The sequence below is a fragment of the Zalophus californianus genome, chromosome 8 (assembly GCF_009762305.2).
Source record: "Zalophus californianus isolate mZalCal1 chromosome 8, mZalCal1.pri.v2, whole genome shotgun sequence".
NCBI classification, from domain to species: Eukaryota; Metazoa; Chordata; class Mammalia; order Carnivora; family Otariidae; genus Zalophus; species Zalophus californianus.
This window is the reverse complement of record NC_045602.1, coordinates 63,726,814-63,745,421: the sequence shown is the minus strand read 5'-3', so window position 1 is coordinate 63,745,421 and position 18,608 is coordinate 63,726,814. Positions and strand designations below refer to the sequence as shown.

The 18,608-nt window shown below is 40.3% G+C and overlaps 1 pseudogene; it reads left to right on the top strand.

The window, feature by feature from the left end:
• Window positions 1-698: 698 nt before the first annotated feature.
• LOC113938435 lies at window positions 699-17,797 on the top strand (annotated as a pseudogene).
• Window positions 17,798-18,608: the final 811 nt, after the last annotated feature.

Below are 18,608 nucleotides of genomic sequence, written 5' to 3'. Positions count from 1 at the left end.
CAGCCAGCAATCACTGTGCTGAATCCCGGAAGGGGCGCAGGGAAGTGGTCACAGGTGATTGTCATGTGTGATAATTATTATTACTGTACACCTGCTCCTCCACACTAATTAACTTTGGATATGCAAATCAATCCTATTGCATCATGCCCCTGCTCTCCTCCCCTACAGATAAGAAGATGTTCAGCTGCTGGATTTAATTAGGATAATGAACGCCAGGCCCACGGTGGCTTGGCAGGGGAGGTGGGGGGGAAGCTGTGACTGACCTTTTCTCCCAAAACGTTGACATTTTCTAAGGCTTCTGAACACTCGAAGTCACCTCCATGGCTGGGACATTGATAGGAGCGGATTGATGAGGTGTCATTAGAGGAGAGACGCCACGGCCCCAGTGTTTGCTGGGAGAATACAGCAGGTGTTCTGACAAGGACACACACCATCACTGTTATTTGGCAAACAATTCTCTTGATTCACTAAAGTCAAGCATGCCAGCATTTCTTTATAAAAGAAAACAAGGCTGTTTTTCATAACCACCCAAAGGAGAGGTCATCACTAAATTGCATTTCTGAATTACTTTTCATTTCGCATCAATATATTAAAAAGGTTTCTATTATTCCTCTCCCTTCATCCTCCTCCCCCTGCACCTCTCCGCTCCCCCCCGACCCTGCCCTGCCCACATTTCTCGTGGCATGTAAGCCGAAAACATGACGTGCCGGTAAGTTAAAAAAGGGTTAAGTTTGTTCATATTAATCCCTACAATTCCATTCCTATAATATAAGGTAAGACAAGGACTTCTGTGATTAAATGGGAAAAGGGCAGAGCAGCGTCTTCTTGTTTGGATATCTGGTCTGCTTGTTTATCAAAAAATTGTTTTCAATTATGTATATATATAAAAAGCCTTATTTGAATTTCAAATTCAAAGACATGCATACAAAATAATACCGAGGAACATAGACTCTGATACGATTCTCTTTCTCTCTCTCTCTGATCATTTACTCGGCTTTAACTTTTTAGCCATCTGTGTGTAGAGCCTTTCCTGTATTTTCCGTCCTGACAATGGAGTTTTATGTAGTCATAAAATAATACCATATTAGATCTCTCTTTTTTTCCTACTCTCTTCTTACTGTGTTAAATTATAACAAAAGAATAACTTTAGGAAACCAGCCAATTTCACAAAGAGGTGAAATAAAAGCCCCTTGGTGTAGCAGAAAAATAAAGCTGATCAGAGCCCAAGAAGGCAATGCCAGTCCCATTTCTAAAGTAAAGCAGAAAGTTTCAAAAATTAACCAGGATTTAAAGAAGAAATAATAGGGGATCGTTCTGTTTCTATAATCTTGATAGGTTGCACATTGCATGAAGTTTCATCTAAGAAATCAGAGTTCTGTGATAGGTTACTTTTTTTTTAAATATATATCCAAGAGATGATCTACTCTTTTTCTTTGAAAAAAATCTCTTTAGTATCACAGGGTAAGTACCATAAATACTGTGATACCATGTTGGTAGGCTGGAGATATTTAAATTGATCTTTTCTCCAGTACCTAAAAAATAAAAAATCAGGTAGCCAAGTGCATATAAAGGGAAAGACAAGTGTCTTTTTTTCCTCTGTAGTGTTATAAAGTGTTGGAATTAAGTAGTCAGTGTTTGTCTCTTGTATCAAGATAGTTATTTGAATGCTATAGGTTACAGCTGGTTGCAATAGTCATTTTTCTGATCACATCCTTTCATAATGAGATTTCGGCATATACCAACAGTTAACATTTGGCAAGGTACAGCTTTTAGAGATTCTACACATGGACTATTAGCAGGGAACCGAATGTGTCCTATAAAATGAGGGTGAACATCCTAAGTTTGCTTGTGTGTGTGTGTTTCTTTTTCCAGATCAATCATTTTGCCATTTGCTTCTTAATCACTATTTTACTTAGACTATCTCTGCAATTACTAGAATCAGTCCTTTCCCCTTCTTGCTCCTTCCTTTTCTCCCACGGGTGGTTTCTCTTAAGCTTTGTACCTTCGGTCACAAGGCTCCCACTGTATCTAGAACCATTTGGGGCAGCTCTGTCTCTTTCTTGCTTCAGTATTCATTTCTCTGTGAAAGCCTGCACTGCTGATTTCATTAAGAATATTCGCAAGTACGTTGGCATTTTTATTACAACCTTTATTTGTTGTCAGTCTCAGTACTAGCGAATAAGAGCTGTTGAACCAAGAACCTAGACTCAGCATTTTGGGGGAGGCAGTTTCTGACCACGGAGAGAAGAGCAGGGGCATTTAAGACTCCTTCCTTCCCTGGCTCAGACAACTCCAGCCCCAGACTCCTGAGACACAGGGTGCTGGCTGCTTCACCCATCCATGTGCTCGGTGCAAAAGGCAAAAAAGGTCAACTCTGTCCCAGCCTCTCTGCATGAAATTATGTAGAAATTCACATTTGGAGAAAAGATCTAATTAAATCAGAATTTAAGGAATTAGGATTCAAAAAAGTCTGAATCACTGGTCACAGCATTAATTTGGAAGATCTACTTAAACTCATTCTTCAGTTTCATCTTGCTGGCTGTGTGTCCTTGGACACGTTCTTTTCCTGAGGTTCATCATATCATTTATAAAATGAGGATAATAGTAGTACCCACAGATTCGTAGTGAAGATTAAATGGGATAATAAGTTATATTGGTTTGCAGTGCTCAGCTCGTAATATATGTAAAAAAAACACTGCCAGAGATTATACTATCTAGAAAGTTGAATACAAAGAGAAAAATGGAATGCTAGGACCCTGTGACCCTTGCACATGTACTCTGTCTGAATTTCAGAGCATATTCTTAAATTCTTCAATTTGAGAATTTGAGAACATATCTACAGAACTTCAGGAGTAGAAATCTTTGAGTATTCTAGACACTTTTCATATATAATTTAAGCTCAGTAAAAAGCCTATTGTTTGCTTTGATTTTTATTTTCACTATCTGACCAAGTAAAGCAGAAACAGATGGCTTTTCTGACTTAACATTATTTTAAGCTGCAAATACGTTGCCCACTTTTGAGCCTATGTGGTTAATCTGAAATCTGTCACACAATAAAATTAAACATTCCCTATTTTAAGGGGGAGGCAGCATGGATTAAACAAGAGTCAGAAGCCCTGGGCTCTCTCATCCTGTCTTAACTCTGAACGTACTACGTGACCTCTTAAGAATCACTTCACCTTGCTGACTCTCAACTTGCTCATCCATGAGGTAAGTTCGACTATATTGGGGTTTCTCAGTCTTCAGTGTGCATACTAATCACCTCAGGATTCTAATAAAGGGAAGAGTCTTATCAGCAGCCTGGGGTGGGGCCAGTGATTGTGCATTTCTAACCAAACTCCCAGGTGGGGCCAGGGCTCCCGGTCCCCAGACTCCACTCTGAATAATAGCCAAGAGCTGGATACATTCTTGGACAAATGCTGCGTAAGTTTGAGATTTCTATATGCATATTCACGAACAAGCATGTCACGATGGCCCCAAACAGGGATCCAGCACAATCCCTAACGTGAGGAGAGTACTTTCCAGTCAGCAGCGTGTTCCCACCCTCTTAGTCATCGCAGCGTTTCTGAGAGGAGCCTAAACTCAGAAAAGTTGAATCACTGTCTCGAGATCACACAGTCATATTGCCAATACGTGGGAAACCCGGGATCGAACGCAGAGCCTTGTCTCCAGCCAGCTGTGTTCACATAACCACGGTGTGTTCCATGATCCCCTTTGTGTCCACCAGGCCCCAGAAGGCACGAGGCCTAACAACACCTGACGACGTCATTTAGTGTCATCCACAGCCATGTATTTATGTGTCTCTTTAAAGTTACCTGTCTGTCGATAAAATCTAGGGGTTACCTGCTAAAGCCGACTTAAGACTTCATTTTCTTCCACATCTTTCCATTATTTTTCTGCTGCCTCCTACTCATCAAGTACAGAAAAGCATCTCAGGCCAGCATGTACATTTCCAGTTTCAATTGCTACAGAACACGAGTTCTAGATCTTAAAGGCCAAAAAGCATCTATTTGACTAAAGAGCTATAAGGCAGCCATAAAAATTATGGATCACAGAAATAAGCAATTAGTGTTATCTTCAATTGCTTTATTGGCAGTATTCACTCGTTAGAATAGAGGCAGCCGTAAAACAGATTGCAACATACTGTATAACAGCATATGGGATTTTACATTATAATGCTATTCTCTGCCAAGAAGTCATATTTTCATTTGAATGCATGGAACAGATTATCACAGGGTTTCCAGCATTAGAAGTGGATGACCCTCACTTTCTTTTGGTAGTTGTTGTTAAAAGGCAATTCCTGAGGTTATGACTAAATCAAAATACATACAACGGCGAATAGGCCTGTGCTACGTGCTTGCATCCTGGGCCCCTGGAAACTGGGCATGGCATGGAGCTACGGCAGATAATAAAGTCAATCTCTAATGTGGTGGATGGAGGGAGAGCTGAGGGTTTGCCAGTCTTCCAAACCAGCTGGCTCCAATTCTAGAGGAAGCTGCTCACCCGCCCATCTCATCACAGCTGAAGTGCCACAAAAGACACCACGCGCACAGGGGATGGAAATAAAACAATAGGAATAATAATACGAGACAGATAGAACAGGATCTCTGCTTAACATTGGGAGATGTTCTCCAGATCCGCTCTACCACTTTACAAAATGTACGTGAGCATGTTTATACGGTGCAGATAACCTATGTGCAGACCTTCAAATACATAGACCCTGGAACGTGTTTCAGCAGGCCAAGCTCTCAGGAATCACCCACACGCCAAGAGTCGAAGAGTTTCCCCTGTCCTTTGCACATTTGACAAGGTCCAATGTGGCACACCTGGAAATGCGGCTAAATGCCCACTCTCCTGTTTCAAGTTGGAAAAGGAGTAGGGAAAAGTACATCGAACAGATTCTCTTTCCAAGATCAGCCTGTGATATAGCAAATGAAAGGCTTTGAAAGGCAGGATTGCTGAAAAGGAAGCTTGTGTGGTTTCAAATTAGAAGTCATATTGTTGCACTCACAGTTGATCAAATAAATATTAATCACCAAATGTATTTATGTCACTTCTCACGCAATTGCAATATATTTCAAATGTGTTTTTAAATGGTGGATAAAACACACTGGGAGGGCAAAAAAAAAAAAAAAAATCTTCTTTTACAGAACCTCAGATACTAGGCAGCTAGAGGCATATGTAGTAATTTACCGGAACAAAGGAATATGTTTGAATTCGTTTCTGTGTGTTTTCTGCTATTTATTCAAATCTAGTATAATCCAAATAATTTGATAGTCTTCAGAATCTAAGTACAATGATACCATGTTAAAAGTAAACTTTAATCTAACAATGTTACAGTGAATTAGTGTATTCACTTAAGTAATTTTTTCTAGTCTTAAGTCTGTAGAAATTATAAAACTGTAGAAAAATTAATTGTAATGAAAATTCTCATAATTTTTGAAAAAGATTATCCTAAATGATTACAAACGCAGTTAAATGCAACCAAATGATGCAAAACAAAGTATAGAAAAGCTGCTGCTTTCGCTATTCCTTGGTTACTTGGAGTAACATCTTCAGTCCTTAATTTCCAAATTTGAATGTTTAAGGACTCCTCCCTTTCTTCATAAGGGGAATTGGTGAAAAGAATGATCAGACTAAAAATGCAAGCATGTTGCAACCTAATCTTGCCTGTGCTATGTAGTAGCCCCCATGGCTTGTGTATATTGATATACCGTTTAAATTCTACGTTAGCTGTCATGGATTCATTTGTAAAGTTGCATAATGACCATAATGCCTATAGCCTCCTTCCAAATCGAGCTTGAAAAATTTTTAAGGTATTTCTCAAATGGTTAGAGTAATTTCTCGTGAATGAGTACCTTGTCTTCTTTTTAGAGTAAGAAAAGTTGGTAGTTTTCCAGGAGCCAAACAAGGGGGGCCCTTGAAAAACTCAAAATGAAAACAGGAACCAAGACAGTGGCTAGTTTATGCCTTTAGAAAATGCATGCTGACAGATTGAGGGTGTTCACCAATGTATAACATACAGTGAAACATCTGCCTTTTGGTTCAGCAGTATTTTCCTCAATAGCCCACCAATTTTCTTAATTTGGCAGCTGTGGCCTTGTGATTGAGGCGACCTTATTATATAGAAATGTTGAGAAGCAAGCTGTTCCTTGGGTCTGTAAAGTAGCAAACTCAAGGGATTACATATTTTTAAAATGTCAATGAGCATGTGAATATGTGTGTGTGTGTGTGTGTGTTTCACCAAAGAGGGTCTCACTGAGTCAGACAACAGTGACACCAAAAGTTAAATGGAGAAAATGTTTTTTAATATATTTATCTTGTTATGCAGTAATGTTACTCAATTCAGCATCGTTCAAAACAAACCAATGATGAATAATATCTTGCTATATAATGACTAGTTTTTCCTTTCCTTGCAATAAAGTAAAGCATTTAAGAGAGAAAAAAAAAAAAACACAAGCATCTCAAATAGCCTCTGCTTTGCTGCAAAAATAGACTGTGATGAGAGTAACTCTTCCAATCAATTATGCAGCATGGTTTTAAGTGAGGAAAAATTTCAACATACGTATCACTTCAAAATATATACAGCATGTATCTATATGTACAAACTGCGTAAATTTTGAAGGGCTACGAAGCGTATATTTTGCTACACCAAAGCTCTGACTGTTAAATTGATTGCAAGAAAACTATAATTTCTTTTGCTGAAAAACTTGAGCAATATGAATCTTACTGGGATTATTTAAACTCAGTGGTGTGTGTATACATCTATATGTGTGTGGGTATAAACAACAGGATTTCTACAAATTCTCTTCAGTAGGCTCAGAAGCAACTTCTCTAACTAAAATATTGCTCTGAAATTGTCTCCTTTAAAAATGACGATAGTAAATGAACATACTTCAAATTCCACAGTCAATACATATGGACTCTGAACCTGACACCCATAGGGGGGTTACTTAATGTCATTCACTCCCTTTATATACATGCAGGGTTCATTAATGGTCTCCCTTTAAGAGCACCCTTTTAAAAGAATGATCTGCCACATTAGCCAGAGCAATGTGACTTCGACTTTTACATATATACATATACATATACATACATATATATATGGTTGTTTTTTTTTTTTTCATTTTGGCTGAATTCAAGAACGAGTCTGTAGGCTAAAAGAATTGATCTGTCACAAAGCAACAGATTGCAGTTGGGACTGCCAACAAATCATAAGCAACAGTAGGTAATGACTAATTGTAACAGGAATGAGGGAACAGAGGGTGGGGATTGTTTCAGAAAAGGTAACGGAAAAAATGATCTTTCTCAAAAGAAATCAAACATTTTTGTTTTGATATTTGTTGTTAAATCAAATAACAAGCACAGCACCTCTGCTCTTCTCAATAGTTCCTAGTGATGCTGATCAATTTGACAATTTCTAAGAGATTTGTGATTTTCCATCACAGGTTGTTTTTTCTGTTCTTTTATTCCTATTAGTACTATTCTATGACACAGGTTTGAGGTTTCTCAATGAATTACTATTTTAACACACTCTTTGGAGCCATACAGTCTAAGACTTACAGAAAACATTAACTATGACTTTCACTTTGTGGTAATGAATATACAACACTGTCTTAAAAAAAAAAAGAAAAGAAAAAGGAAAGGAAAGGGATTTATGAAGATTTACAAGGTCCAAGAAATAGAATGGCAAGAACAATCATATCCATCTTTTTTATTGATTAAAATATTGCAATTTTTAATTATCTATTCAATCTTCCTCAGATTTTCACAAAATACTTGTTCTTACACAAACATAAATTTGTTTACAGCAGAAACTTAACCTTCTAAAACTTTAATTTATGAAATTACTTGGAGCTTGAGGTGTTTAAAGATATTAAACCCTGCACTAACTTCAAATGCTTTGGGGACATTCTGTAAGTTTTGCTTCATTGCAACAACAATTAACAAGATTTTCTGTGTAGTTGAAACACAAGAATTTTGTGGCTCCCTGTGACTGCAGAGATTACAAAGCATATTGGGTCAAGTATAATATATTTTTAGAGGTCATCTGTTTTGTTTAACCTTAAATTTTTAATTTCAACCAATAAAGTGCAGCAGGATTGCCCATATACATATTCAAAATGTAAAAAAGAACGATTTCCTTAATTGATGTTGTAGGCTAGTTACCCCAATCGTTAGGTGATACAACCTATTTTGTCTCATTGATACTCTAATTCCTAAATCCTCTGCTTTCTACAACATGTCTAGAATTCATGTCTATTTAATAACTACATCCAATATTCTTTGTCTCTTCATTACTCAAAGAAGAAATAAATAAAGGAAGCTAAGGACTACCCTTCTTTCTTAAGTCCACATTGATAGATGTCCCCAAAATTGTTTCTCAACAAACTCAACTCTTCCACTGCTGGAAAAGAGAAGAGCTGTTCCAGAATGTCAAATTCAAAAAAAAAATTAGCCATTAAAGTAGAGACATAGAAAAGAGAAAGTAATGTTTGCAGAAACAAATATCAGAACCAAATTGGATGGGAGGAGGGTGAAAAATAATGATGAACAATGAACTATAGATCACTGAAGCAGCACGTATGAGGGAAGGTAAGGAGCTAAGGGCACATGAGATGCCATGAGGACAGCAGGAACCTTGTGATAGGGACCATAAACAAAAAATATTAACAGGAAAAATGTAAAGCTCTGACAAAGAGAAGTAAACCCATATCTGAAACCCATGAAACACTAATAGAAAATCAGAATTATACTCTGCTAGATTTTAAATAAATTTTCCCTCTATTGTGCCTCTATCGTGTTCTGATTCTTTAATACTAATAAATAACTCAGCCTAAATCCAAGTCAGTAGGAATCATAGGCTTGGAATTTCCCATCTATATATGTAATCGGTATGCACCTAAACCATTCTTCTGTTTCCAAGTATCAGGATATTTTGGGGAAAAAAAAACATATATCAGCATATTGATAACTGAAAGTCTGCTAAAGCTATTCATATTTACCATAAAACTGTTTGAATCTCCCAAGGCGTAAACTAGAGATGAGTTCATACTCCAGATTTCAACACAAGTGCATCAATCTCCCATTATCACCTCTAGTCTTTACATCCAAACACAGAGCGAGGGCCTAGCCACTTGACATAGTAATCCACTCTGGCCAGAACTCACATTTCAGGCGGTGCTTATGGACGGCTAGCACATAGAGCCAAATGCCAGGGTTACAGACAGTACTCAGTTCACCAGATACAACAGAAACACCACCAGTAATTTTCAAGGACTGATGAAACACCCCCTGAGGTGGACCCATTCAATCATTCATTCAGTAAATGAATCATTTGTTTATTCGTTCTTTCATTAAATATTTATCAAAAACACCTACCTACCATGTTCCTGATACCATACAATCCTATACCCTTATGTCTTAATGTTGTAAATACCAAACACATATTAGTGAAAATAATACAGTTCACCACAATACCAATTATAAAACTTGAATTACTACCTCTTTTCCCCACATTCTGATTATTCCCAGCCTTTCACGTGGGTCTTGTTTATAACTATTTGATACATTTGAGTCATTTCAGGTAGATCCTCTGCTCATACAGAAATACTTCGTTTAATAGTCAAGCTATAATGTAAGCTTACATGCAACGTTTTTCTCTTAAAAATATTCCTGGAAATATTTCACCTTAATATGAGTGAAATCACCTCTCAACCCCTCCACCAAAGGAAAGAAAGGCAAGCAAGAAAACATTGGATATTGGGATAGAGTAAGGCGCTGGAAAAGGGAGATGGAGGTTCAGGAAAGCAGGCATGACACCCGCATTTCATGATGGTGTCCAGGGCTAGCTTTGCTTCCACTCCAGGATGCATAAATTAAACTAATTGAGAACTGAGTGAGTTGGTTATTCATCTTATTTGTCTTGACCAAGTTGCAAAGAGAGATTTCCCATAATTTCATTCAGTAATTTGAAGTCTAATCCTTTCAATTGATGAATTTATAGATTTCAACCAAAATGAACAACGTCTGCTTTTGTTTTTTGTTTCCAGACACCTCTGTGTCACCAAAATGCAGGCCCAGATTATGCACTGCCCAAAGTATGCCCTTCTTTCCGTTTTCTCTAAGTTTACTATTATTTTTTGAGGTGTTTTAACCAGAACTGCATGTTCTATTACATACAGATTCAAGTTCATATGTAAAATATATATCACATATTTCCAATATATATTAAAATCACTGTTCATATATACACCCACAGCAGAATGTTTTCCTCACAAAATTAACTTAGAGCAATTGTAAGAGTTTGGTCAACATCAGTATTCCATGTGTTAAAATAAATAGGTAACTGATGTACTTTCTATCCATAATAACTCAACTACCAGCACAATTTGTGGCAGATTTTGGCTAATAAACTCAAAAATGACAAATACTTAGCAGAAACCTGACTATAGTAATTATTTAATGTAAATTAAGAATTAGCACTTTAGCCATTTTTTTCTAAAATGAACCTGTTTGTAAATGTTGGTAGTCGATTAAATAATTGTTTTTAAAAAATGACCGTTTCTTTGGAAGGCCCATGTGAAAACGAAACAAAACAAATCTCAGATTTAATCGCTGTAGGCCAAAATTTGAACTTTCCTTTGGGCTGTTCAGATTCAGACAGCATCATGACATAATTGAGCATTTACTGGGAAAAATTCTCCAACCAACCCCCAACTGTTTCCTTTTACCATCTCAAAATCAGAGCTGGTGATTTCTAAGGACAGGGAAAAGTGGGTGAGGGCCCCCAGGTTGCAATTGAGAGTAATTCTCACAGGATTCTTAGGTGTGCCCTCGATTTTTTCAGAGGGGACAATGGCTCTTGAACCAAATTTTGTATGCATGTGGTTCCTCCCAGTTTACGCCAGAGCACATTTGACTTCTCTACGGAGCTGTCCTTAGCCACTGCGACCTCGGTTCCTGCAGGTGACAGTATGGCTTTCTGCTGATTTATTAAAAATCTCCCATGTTATGGTTCCCGTGTACTCTCTGGAGTGTGATCATGTGACCAGTATAATCACAATCTGTCTCCCCGCTAACATTTCTCTACTTTGGTTATTTGTTTGATAAAGTGAGGAGCTTCCCTTTTGTTGCCCTTCATCAGAGCTTAATGTCTTTACTTTGGGATCAATATACTTTATGAATAATTTTATTTCCTTCTATTTTTATGGTCTTTTCTCCTCATTATCATACTGAGTTTATTAGCTGGTGCTGTCAGTATCTCTACCCTGTCATATGTTCCTGAGGTACAGTAAATATCACTTGTGTTGTAATTAATATGCACACCCTCTGCAGTAATTAAAGTACAGACCCCTTCAACCAGCTGAGCTTCCTACACTAATTCCACCTTATCTTCATAATGAACTTATTGTAATCTGAAACTACTACTGAATATTGTTCAGTAAGGCTAGAAGAATGAAATCTAACGAGATGCAATAATATTTGTGAACATGTTAATATAAAAAATGAATTTAATTAGTCTAAATCTAATTAAATTTCCCATACAATTAAAAGCCTCCCCTTCCTTCCATTTTTTAACATCTAACAAATGCCACATTATTGCCCTTTCAGTTATTTCTACAGAGCAGCAGACTGGACAAGAGCTTTTTTCCCTCCCTAGAAGATACACACAGCAAAGCCTATAGGAAGCAGACATTGGACAGTGACATAGCAGGGAAATAGCTGAGTCCCTTTGAGGAACTACTATCTAAAATAGAAGACTTACAAGATTTGGACAAATCGAAAATCCGACCTTTCTTAAAAAAAAAAAAAACGAGCAAAATAGTTTCTCAAATTATCAAAAAAAATCTGTGAATCAAAAAACACATCTTAAAAATGCCTAATGCCATAGGTACAACGCAAGGGGCACTAAGGCACAGACCCTGTCTGCAAGGAGCTTATATCTTAATGAAAGAAAGACATATTTCAACTCTGCAAATATTTATTGGGCATCTTCTAGAAATAATAGAGACAGTGCGTGTCACAGAATCTCTAAGCAGGATGGAAAAGGAAAAGTCTAGCACTGAACTTGCACCTTGATAGACAGGGGAGAGAACATTTGGGGCAGGACACTAGCTGTTGCTGTATAGATTCAGTTTTGCTGGAGAAAAAAGTGTGTAAGTTAGGAAAAAAATAGACACAAAAGACTAAATCAAGATACATGATTGGCACAAAGGAGGAACTGCATGCACATTTAATAGTACACTTACACTGTCAGGAAACATTTCAACAAGAAAAGTGAGTGCTGGAAGTACGGAGCTGCACTAGGCAGGCAAACAAGCCCTCAAACTGGGTGAAGGGTCAGGCATGGCCACAGCAGTGCCAATCAGTGGGATTACTGCAAGGTGGAAAGATGTTACCAAGAGGGTAGAGCCCTGCTTTTTTAATTATTCACAGTAATGACTTGGATCTTGGAAGGAAAGAAATCATTTCCAAGACTGTAGATGAAACTAAATTAGCAGGCAGCACAGCATTAAGTACCAATAACACACACGCACACACACACACGCATGTATAAATGTATCATCTTGAGAATTTAGAAGTGGTTTAGTGGTCAAAGCACTTGTCAATGAGGACAACACATTTACTCCCACAGTTGTTTTCTTGTCTGTTTGTTTTTTAAACTACCCCGGCTGATGAGAGATTTATAAGACATGTTAATGAATGGATCACTTGGAAGGAAGTTATCAAGTTATGTCATTCCTCCAGAAGTTGAATCTAACCTCCACCATTCCTTGGCACCTGTTCTGGCATTCTCAGGGCAATGATGGATCAGCTCCCCAAGAAAAAGCAACATCTATTCTTCTACTAGACTTGATACGAATTCAGTTGGGAAAGAACAAGAAGCATTTAGAGCAGCGTCCATGCAATAGTCTCTGCAAAATTATCACTAAACTTGCTTTTAGGCATGAAATGTCCCTTAGCAACAGTACCTATCCCTGTGCCTCAATTACCCCTGCTAACACCACACATGATTCTTCCCCCGCCCTGCCCCCTATTTGGTCTTGAGCTTCTACTTTGAAATTGCACTTTTTTCCTAATGCATTAAGTACACAGAAGTTTGAAAACCTAGAATCATCTCATGCCATCCCCTAATATAATCAAATGAAGACAATTTAAATTGTATGTAAATTACACCAGTCAGAAGGCAAAGAGTTCTGGGCGCCTGGGTGGCTCAGTTGGTTGAGCAACTGCCTTCAGTTTAGGTCATGATCCTGGAGTCCTGGGATTGAGTCCCACATCAGGCTCCCTGCTCAGCGGGGAGTCTGCTTCTCCCTCTGACCCTCCCCCCTCTCATGCTCTCTCTCTCTCTCATTCTCTGTCTCAAATAAATAAATAAAACCTTAAAAAAAAAGAAGGCAAAGAGTTCTGAGTAGAAACCTGATAGTCTAGGAAGTTATCCCAAAAAGCAAACTTCTGAGAACTTTGCAACAAAGAGCTTCAGTGATGAAAACAAATAATATGTGGAAATGTATTGCTACAGCTATGCATTGCAAATCAAAGGAACTAAAATAAAGTTAGGCATTCTCTAGAAGAGTGCTCACTATATTTTAAGGAAAATTTAAATGTGCTTCAAAAGGGCAACATGGAGAAAATGGAATGATACTGATACCAAAAATAAATTACAAAGAAAATCTGGGCTGTTTTGCTGTTAAAAAAGAAAACTAAAACATGTTGACATCTACCTGATCTCAAACATGTTAACGTTGATCCTGACTATCAAAGGGAACCTACGTCTGGTAGGAATGAATGGAGATTCTAGAAGATATACTTTTAAAATTCCTGATTGAGAAAGTTTTGGTTATACCACTGAAAATCAGTGAAACCAGAATGTCAACCCATTATTAGAGAAGTCAAGAGAAGTCAAGAATTGGGTGTACATGTCTGTGTCTGTGTATGTATGCATTTGGATATACGAGAAAGCAAAAACTGGAGCTCGGAAAATTAAGTAACGTGACATTTCCTTCAGTAAGCTCTACCAAACTATTAGCTGAAAATAGAATAATTTATCCTAATTTATATTTGTTCATCTTTAAGCTTTATGTTCAGTTCACTATAGGAGCTGAACCTGATGTTGAAGAATGGTCTCAAAGGGCAGGAAAAGTTATAAAAATTTTAAGCAAGTGTTGCTCATAAGTCTGTCTGCATTTCTGAAAATTGTTCATGTGAAGGATGGGCTTGGCTTGTAGCAAATATTTTGTGACTCATGATTTATTTTGCATACTCAGCATAGTTTGGGAGCAATGCTAATGTTTATGGATTATTGCACTAACTTGGAAATTATAGTGTAGTATTTGTAATTCAATAGGAGTTTTCTTAGAAAGCAGGTGTACTTATATTTGCTCACTGGTAAGGTTAGTGACAAAGTCTAGGAACCAAAGTGGAAGACAGATGTCAACTCTATGCAGGATTTTTGCACCTGTGATGTGTGTGTGTGTGTGTGTGTGTGTGTGTGTGTGTGTGTGTGTGTGTGTGTGTGTGTGTGTGTGTGTGTGTGTGTGTGTAGGGCGGTCAGTTCCAAACTTCTATTTGGTGATATGCTCCTGATTCAGTAACAGCTTGTAGGCAGGCTGTGTTCATATGGAAATGTCATTAAGAAAGGTTTCTGGGGCGCCTGGGTGGCTCTGTTGGTTAAGCATCTGCCTTTGGCTCAGGTCATGATCTCAGGGTCCTGGTAGCGAGCCCCACATCAGGCTCTGTGCTTAGCGGGGAGTCTGCTTCTCCCTCTCCCTCTGCTCATGCTCTCTCTCTCACTTGCTCACTCTCTCAAATAAATAAATAAAATCTTTAAAAAAAAAAGGTTTCATCATGAGCCTCCTGGTGTCTTCTCTAGCTCCTCTTGTCAGTTTGTTTACATACTGGACCATCAATCCCTTAACATCACCCAGTTGAAACAATAAAACATGACAACTTAATGATAAACAAGATGGAAAACAGAACATGTTAGGATGCTTACCTGAAAAATTTTCTTAAAGGAAACCACTGATTATGAAAAGAAAGTTTAAAAACTGGGGAAGTTAAAGCTATTCTCATTCTGTGTGTGTACTGTATGTATATATACACAGTATACATATTCGCATTTAAAATACATTCTTTGATAATTTAATACTACTGACATTGGTATAAAACACAAAGAGCAACATTTCTCTCTCCCTTCTTTCCAGAACTACTGAGGTGAGTTTGATAATGTACATAAAACCTTTTAATCTACTGAATGTTAGAATTGTCATAATTTTCTTCTGTAGTTATCACTTTCCTTTGGTCATAAAAGCCCTAATTGCATTATAAGGTGTCAAAGCAAAACCAAAAACTCCAATTTGCTTTCCTTTTTTTCCCAGGCTTAACTGAATGGGATTCTAAAATTAAATTTCACTGGTTTACAAACTCTCCCCTCAAATTAACACAGAAGTGATTGAAGGCATTTTTAGGTACACCTGCTCAACTACTATTTTAATAAGAAAATGACTTAGAAATTGGTAGATATAACACTATTGTTGGTACAAACTAAGCCATGTCTCACAGTACAGATACTCAGATAGAATCCATCTTCAATACTCTGATTCCTCCAATTTATCTTTGTACCTAGCTTCGGTTTCAAACAAAGTCTTATGCCCAAATGCTCACTGGATGCCCAGCATGTTTGCTTGTGGTAGCTAAATAACGTATGGAGAAATGATAGAGGCAAAATCTAGAAAAATTATTCTCCTGTATATATTCAGCATTAAGACAGAGATACCCATTGGCAGTTACCTGCTTGGCCCATTTCGCCAAGGTCCCCGCCAAGCTGTGGGCCCATGTTGTAAGCTCTGGCAAGTTGCAGCGCCCCCAGGGGGCCTGCAGCACCTCCAGCTAGTCCATCACCGGGGGCCAGAATCTGGCCCAGGAGCTGTGGTGGCGAGGTCAGCTGCTGACCTACAATGAGCACCGCACACTGCAGTTCTGGGAGGTCCCCAGCCGTGGCACTGTGGCCGCTCTGCAAGCTTAGCATAGCTGTCCTCTTCCAGGCCGACTGCAAGCATGTCAGTAGGCTGGCCCGTTGGCCTGGCAAACACGCCAACAGGCTAGGAGACGACTGGTCACCCTTCTGCAGGAGGGGCTGCTTGGACATCAACAGCCACGATCCGGTCCTGTCCGTGGAGAATGTGGCACTCTGCAAGGACGCAGCCCAGATGGTGGTGGTTGGCACTGCAGGCCAGGTGCTGATGCTGGAGCTAAGCAACGTGCCATCAGAGCAGGTGGTCAGCACGACCTCCTCCAGGATTGCGAGGGCATCACATGGAAGGGCCAGGAGTGGCTGAGCTCTAACCCTCTGGCTTCCAGCCCCACGTGCTGGTTCAGTGCCTGCCGCCAGCTGCTGTCACATCCATCATGCTCCATTTTGAGAGAAGCCTTAGGAGCCTTGCAGCCTTTTGCATCAGTCATGGCTATGGCCTCTTCAACTACAAGTGCAAGAGCCCTGTGCTGGCCAAGTGCACCCTTCAGACCCAACGATCCCTGGGGCTGTGCTCCCAGGCGAAGTTGCTCACTGTGCCAGTCTTTTCCGCGCAACTGTTCATCCAGAACAGCCACGTCTCAGGCAAGAAGCGGCAGCTAATGCTCACGGCAAGTTGCAGGAGGCCCATGCGTGGAGCAGGCCCGCCCCGAGGACGAGGAGATGATGATGCCCGTGCAGCCCTGCATGGAGCCCTGCTGGCTGAACACTCCCTCTCCCGCACTAGGCACTGCCTCCGCTTCCTCACACGTTCCTTGGATATGCAGCCCGCCCCAGACCTCCGTGCGGCACGAACTCGGGCTCCATGTTTGCCTACGCGATGGCTGTGCGAACAGTGAGAACACGGTGGGAACGGTGGGAGGAGCAGGCAAGGAGATGCAACTGACACACTGTGCGCCCGCCTTGGCTTTGTCGTGCAGTACGTGCGTGGCCACACGCTGCCTGAGCTCTGAGTGGCCTCACGGGACCTGGTGCAGGTGCCTGATTTGCAGGGCGACCATGCCTTCCACACTGCCTCTGAGGAGCAGTTCAAGGTGTTCGCAATGCCCAAGATGAGCGCCGAGATCAAGGTCAAGCTGATGACCACAAGGGGCTGTTGCTTGCACAAAATGGCACTGGTTACCTTTGCCAGTGTGGCCTATAAGGGCTATACCAAGACCTGCCAGGCCTGCCTCACCAACCTGAGTGACATCCACATCTTCTCTGTGCCTGGCCTGCGATCCCAGAACCACTATTCCTGCATCTGGAAGGAGAACGTCAGCGTCATTTCCCTCTGTGTCTTCACATGCCCGAGTTGGGGCTTTTACCTGATGTTCCCAGTCGAAATTTGAACGTTTCTCCTTAAGTGCCCAGAACATCACAGAGCTGCTCACCTATCTGGACATTAGCAGGCTGCATGACACCGCCCATGCCAGCTGCAGATTCCCAGGGTCACCCAAGCTGAGCCAGGCCAATGGGACTCCAGGCATCATGGTGGCCCCATGAATCTGCCATGGGAACCCTGGTCTTGTCTGCAGCAAGGGAACAGACACCCTAGGGCCACCAGAGGCCATCCTCTTGCACATGTCCGTGGACTTGGCCACCAGTGCTTATACCACGCTGGACACAAAAGGAGATGGTAGGATAAAGGGCGTGAAAGATTTCCTGGGCTCCTCCGAGGATTCTGAGAAGAATCTGGGGAACCTAATGTAAGAAGAGGCTCAAGCCTGCATCATGTTGATCAAAATGAGGAAGGCCAGGACTACCAGCCACCTGCCCTGCTAGGAGCTGGGGTCCAGCATCCCTGGCTCCTGCCTGTCCCTTCACTTGGACCAATACCTGCTAATCTGTGGGCTCTGGTGGGATCTGCCCACCCTGGCCTCAGGGTATGGGCCCAGTACTCAGCCCAGAGCCTCTGGGACAGATTCAGACTGGCCCCTTCAGATGGGCTACCCTGGAGGCCCAGTGCCACAGGAAGAGGAGAGCTGAGGCTAGCAGCCATGCCATCTCCTATTCCACACACCATTCTTCCCACCTTCCTTTGCAGAGAGTATTTTTCTAATGCCTGTGCTGGGCTGGACAGTCATTTCTAAAACTATTTTGATACTTGCTCCTGAGTCAGCTGCCTCCCACATCCAGCCTGTGCATGAATGTACCCGGTATGTACATATACATATATGTGACTGGGAGTACTGCAGGGCACACAGGTCTGGGACCTGGTCCGGTGTGGGGGTGGAGGGCAGGATAGGTTTCCCTTAGACTATATTTTCGGGGGAGGGGGTTTCCCCCTTTTATTTTGTTAAAATTTGAGTTTTAATGTCAAAAATACTGATTTTTTAATATTGAAAATGAAAGCATGTAATGACTCTTAAGGGGGGAAAAAAAGACAAGAGTGCCAATAGAATGAGCCAGAACAAATATTTTAGTTATGATTTTTACATTCCGTGATTCTCTCTACCTAGCATTGCTACCCAGAATGTTGTTGAAACCATGGGAAAGGAATCAAATAGTTATTTTTAGCTAAAACATTATGGAGTTTAGGCCTGAATTTCATAAGTGATAAGGTTACGCATGTGCCTTTGAGAAAATGCTGAGA